General features: G+C 45.7%; 1 pseudogene; it reads right to left on the reverse strand.

The window, feature by feature from the left end:
• Window positions 1-4709: 4709 nt before the first annotated feature.
• Window positions 4710-4816, reverse strand: LOC124040526 (annotated as a pseudogene).
• Between the last annotated feature and the right edge of the window lie 989 nt (window positions 4817-5805).

Here is a 5805-nt window from a genome sequence, read left to right on the forward strand (position 1 = left end):
CACTGCTTAGTAATCACCATGATTGCATTGAATGGCCTGGCGAGAATAATTCAGAAGATCAAATCATGGATCCCGGGCTTGAATCCCAAATGACACCCTATTCTCTATGGGCCCTGGTCAAAAATAGTGTACTGTATAGGGAACAGGGTGCTATGGGTATAGCCTGGTGTAGACGGAGGGCTTTCTGGGAGCAGCTGACTAGTCAGATGCATTATGAAGTCATGGTGTACAATTTGCTCTCGGTACTCCTCCTGTAATTCACTCCCCATTGAGAAAACACACTCATGTGAAACGCAGTGGGGCACAATGCACTCTGCTTGTTCAGCCTCATGAGAAGCGACACTGGATGAGTGGGACTTGTAACATTGCCTTATCCGTTGTCGTGGTTTTTACCCGCGAGGGTAGACTAGATCAATTATTATCTAGTTAAATAATGAAGTAATATTCTACCATATAGGCTTGCTGCACCTCTGCTCTGCTGCACCCTCTGCTACACCCTCTGCTGCACCCTCTGCTCTGCTGCACCCTCTGCTGCACCCTCTGCTCTGCTGCAGTCCTCTGCTGCACCCTATGCTCTGCTGCACCCTCTGCTGCACCCTCTGCTTCACCCTCTGCTGCACCCTCTGCTGCACCTCTGCTCTGCTGCACCCTCTGCTCTGCTGCACCCTCTGCTGCACCCTTTGCTGCACCATCACCTCTGCTGCACCCCCTGCCTCACCCTCTGCTGCACCCTTTGCTGCACCCTCTGCTCTGCTGCACCCTCTGCTCTGCCTCACCCTCTGTTGTGCTGTGTTGTGTTGTGTTGTGCTGTGTTGTGTTGTGCTGTGTTGTGTTGTGTTGTGTTGTGCTGTGTTGTGTTGTGGTGTGTTGTGTTGTGTATGAACGCAAGTCCAAGCAACTTGTTTACAACTCAATGCTGAACTGATTTCAGATTGAAACGCTTGACAGACGTTTGAACTCAAAACATTGCACTGCCTGTGTGTCTCTCTTTGTGTGTGTGTGTTTGCCTTTCTCTCAGTATGTGTGTGTGTGTGTGTGTCTTCAGAGCAGAGAGGGGAAGGATAGGGTTTTCCATCCACGTGATACCCAGCCACACACACTGCTCTCCCCTGAGCTGGTCTGTGTCAACCACACGTATCTAACCACCCAGAGAGCCTTAGCAAGCCTCAGAGACAAAAGACTGTCTTTCTCACGGTTCTTAGACGGCCAGGAGTGATCTTTAGCAGCCTCGTTTTAGTCTGCCTTTATTTCTATTCAAAGACCAGATTAGGCTACGCGACTAGCCGTGACACACACACACACACACACACACACACACACACACACACACACACACACACACACACACACACACACACACACACACACACACACACACACACACACACACACACACACACACACACACACACACACACTACACACACACACACACACACACGCACGCACACACACACACACACACACACACACACACACACACACACACACACACACACACACACACACACACACACACACACACACACACACACACACACACACACACACACAGTGAATTAATTCACTCTTGGTCATTGAGTCTATAGACATAATCTACTTAGTCTAACCATGATTGGCCAATAAGCTCTTTTCGATCATACATCTTGTTTCTCTCGTTTTGTAATCAATTACTGTTGGGCTTCAGTTGTATACGGGTATTGGAAGCTGTGGGTCTACATACTGGGGCTTCAACACATTGAAAGACTGTTTATTTGACTTGTCAATGTGTTTTGTATCTGCCCTTTAGCTCACAAGCATGCTGATTTTTAAGGGGGTTTCTTGGGTATAAAAGTTCCCCTCAAAGTTCCCCTCAAACCTTGTCCTACGTAGCTAACCCTCTTGGTTCCTGGAGGGGTGTAGTAGAGTGTTCGAGCGTGGTCCTACCTAGCTAACCCTCTTGGTTCCTGGAGGGGTGTAGTAGAGTGTTTGAGCGTTGTCCTACCTAGCTAACCCTCTTGGTTCCTAGAGAGGTGTAGTAGAGTATTTGTGCGTTGTCCTACCTAGCTAACCCTCTTGGTTCCTGGAGGAGTGTACTAGAGTGTTTGAGCGTTGTCCTACCTAGCTAACCCTCTTGGTTCCTGGAGGGGTGTACTAGAGTGTTCGAGCGTGGTCCTACCTAGCTAACCCTCTTGGTTCCTGGAGGAGTGTACTAGAGTGTTTGAGCGTTGTCCTACCTAGCTAACCCTCTTGGTTCCTGGAGGGGTGTACTAGAGTATTTGAGCGTTGTCCTACCTAGCTAACCCTCTTGGTTCCTGGAGGAGTGTAGTAGAGTATTTGTGCGTTGTCCTACCTAGCTAACCCTCTTGGTTCCTGGAGGAGTGTACTAGAGTGTTTGAGTGTTGTCCTACCTAGCTAACCCTCTTGGTTCCTGGAGGGATGTACTAGAGTGTTCTAACATTGCCGGTCTGTTTACTTCACTGTGACGAGCGGATCTCTTTGAGTTCTGCATTTAGACACCTAGCGCCTCAAACGTTTAGTCATACAAATCCTAATCTTACTTCCACAGCTCATGTGAACTGTGTGGACATTGAGTCTGTGAATTATTGATAACTATGGCTACCTTCTCTTGCACAGTCAGTCACCTATCAGTTTCATACTTCTGTAGTTTAATACAGCTCTACACTCTTAGAACAAAAGTATTCGGCTGTCCCCATAGGAAAACCCTTTGAAGAACCTTTTTTGGTTCCAGGTAGAACCCTTTTTGATTCCAGGTAGAACCCTTTTTGGTTCCAGGAAGAACCCTTTTGAGTTCCAACTAGAACCCTTTCCACACTGGGTTCTATATTGAACCCAAAAGAGTTCTACCTGGAACAACGTGAATCATCAAGTCATGTCTCAGAGTGTACAGCCTAGATGAGCAACGTGAATCATCAAGTCATGTCTCAGAGACTCTTATTTCAGTATCTGGTGCTAAAGGTTGGAGTGATATTATTAATCATGTAATTCAGGCCTGCCAAGTTGAAAAAACAGTGACTTACTTGAGAAATGGTATCAACATGATGCACTTTATCTAGATGGACCTCCCCATCCTTATTTTTTATTTGTATTTATTTAACCTTTATTCAACTAGGCAGGTCGGTTAAGAACAAATTCTTATTCACAATGACGGCCTCCCAAAAGGCAACAGGCTTCCTGTGGGGACGGGAGCTGCGATTAAAATCACAAACTAAATAAAAAATATAGGACAAAACACACATCACGACGAGAGATACACCACAACACTACGTAAAGAGAGACCTAAGACAACAACACAGCATGGCAGCAATACATGACAACAACATGGTAGCAACACAACATGGCAGCAGCACAACATGGTAGCAGCACAAAACAGGGTCCAAACATTATTGGGCACAGACAACAACAGCACAAAGGGCAAGAAGGTAGAGACAACAATACATCACACGAAGCAGCCACAACTGTCACTAAGAGTGTCCATGATTCTTTGAATGAAGAGATTGAGATAAAACTGTCCAGTTTGAGTGTTTGTTGCAGCTCGTTCCAGTCGCTAGCTACAGCGAACTGAAAAGACGAGCGACCCAGGGATGTGTGTGCTTTGGGGACCTTTAACAGAATGTGACTGGCAGAACGAGTGTTGTATGTGGAGGATGAGGGCTGCAGTAGATATCTCAGTTAGGGGGGAGTGAGGCCTAAGACGTTTTTCATAAATAAGCATCAACCAGTGGGTGTATACAGAGATTACCAGTTTACAGAGTATAGAGTGCAGTGATGTGTCCTATAAGGAGCATTGGTGGCAAATCTGATGGCCGAATTGTAAAGAACATCTAGCCGCTCCAGATCACCCTTACCTGCCAATCTATAAATTACATCTCCGTAATCTAGCATGGGTAGGATGGTCAATGACATCATCCCAAATGGAAACTCCTATTCCCTACCCTATGCTATATATATAGTGCACTGCATTTGACCAGAGCCCATAGTGGCCATGTAGGGAATAGGGGGTGTCATTTGGGACACAGACCCTTATCTGAATGGCTAGATGGACGGTGTGAAGCATTTATAGGTGCTCCTCTGCATGTAGCCAATTACAGACCTGTGTCTGAAGCCTGCCCCTGCTGTCTGGGCCACGGAAACCCCTCACATCTGTTGTTATATCACTATTCCTGTGTTATCTGCTCTTAGTCAGGCTGCTCTTCCTGCTCATTTGAATTCCCAGGCATTAGTGGCCTTTCTCTCTTTCCACCTCTCTGTCTCTATCCCTCTCCTTCTCTCTCTCTCACTCTATTCCTCTCCTCTCTCTCACTCTATTCCTCTCCTCTCTCTCTCTCTATCCCTCTCCTTCTCTCTCTCTCTCTCTCTCTTCTCTCTCTCTCTCTCTCTCTCTCTCTCTCTCTCTCTCTCTCTCTCTCTCTCTCTCTCTCTCTCTCTCTCTCTCTCTCTCTCTCTCTCTCTCTCTCTCTCTCTCTCCTTGTTCTTTAACCTACTGCCTCATAGAGAGAGGGAGAGAGGGAGAGAGAGAAGGAGAGAGAAGGAGAGAGAAGGAGAGAGAAGGAGAGGGATAGAGAGAGAGGGAGAGAGAGGGAGAGAGTGAGAAGAGAAAGCCCCTCTCCGAGGATTACATTGGTTAAGCCCTTATCACTCCAGGAAATCCACTGCAAGAAAATCAAGGGAAACTGTTATTCTTTTTAACTTTCTCCCCCTCTATCTCTCTCTCTCTCTCTCTCTCTCTCTCCTTATTCCCATGGAAAGTTATTATGGCCTTGAAGAAAAAGTATCTTTCTTTGGCAGCCCTCAAGTTCTTTTTTTTGTAACTGCATTTCATATTTCCTACTTCTCTCTCCTTCTCCTATTTTTATTTAAAAAGAAATGTCTGGTGGTAGAATATTAGAAGTGGAAAATGTGGCAGCAGGTGCTTGTGTGCGAGGAGGAGGGGAGGGAGGGAGATTGAGATCTCTCTGTGTGGCTCACTGTGAAGCAATGTTAAAGATCCAGGGGAAATGTTTGCTATTCTAATATGATTCCGCCATGGTAACAGCTTTTACACTCTCTCTCTCGTGGATTTGTGGGAAGTGTATGCATGTAATCTCCCCTCTAATTTATTTCATGAATGAATTAATTGAAACTGAGCACAAGCTAGCCCTTATGATGATAATGATGCTAGCCCTGATAATGATGAGTTAGCTAGCCCTTATGGTGATAATGATGTTAGCCCTGATAATGATGAGTTAGCTAGCCCTTATGATGATAATGATGTAAGCCCTGATAATGATGAGTTAGCTAGCCCTTATGATGATAATGATGTTAGCCCTGATAATGATGAGTTAGCTAGCCCTTATGATGATAATGAGCTATCCCTGATAATGAGGAGTTAGCTAGCCCTGATAATGAGGAGGTAGCTAGCCCTGATAATGAGGAGGTAGCTAGCCCTTATAATGAGGAGGTAGCTAGCCCTGATAATGATGAGTTAGCTAGCCCTTATGATGATAATGATGTTAGCCCTGATAATGATGAGTTAGCTAGCCCTTATGATGATAATGATGTTAGCCCTGATAATGATGAGTTAGCTAGCCCTTATGATGATAATGAGCTATCCCTGATAATGAGGAGTTAGCTAGCCCTGATAATGAGGGGGTAGCTAGCCCTGATAATGAGGAGGTAGCTAGCCCTGATAATGAGTAGGTAGCTAGCCATGATGATGAGGAGGTAGCTAGACCTGATAATGAGGAGGTAGCTAGCCCTGATAATGAGGAGGTAGTAAGCACTGATAATGAGTAGGTAGCTAGCCCTGATAATGAGGAGGTAGAT

This window comes from Oncorhynchus gorbuscha, linkage group LG07 (genome assembly GCF_021184085.1).
Source record: "Oncorhynchus gorbuscha isolate QuinsamMale2020 ecotype Even-year linkage group LG07, OgorEven_v1.0, whole genome shotgun sequence".
NCBI classification, from domain to species: Eukaryota; Metazoa; Chordata; class Actinopteri; order Salmoniformes; family Salmonidae; genus Oncorhynchus; species Oncorhynchus gorbuscha.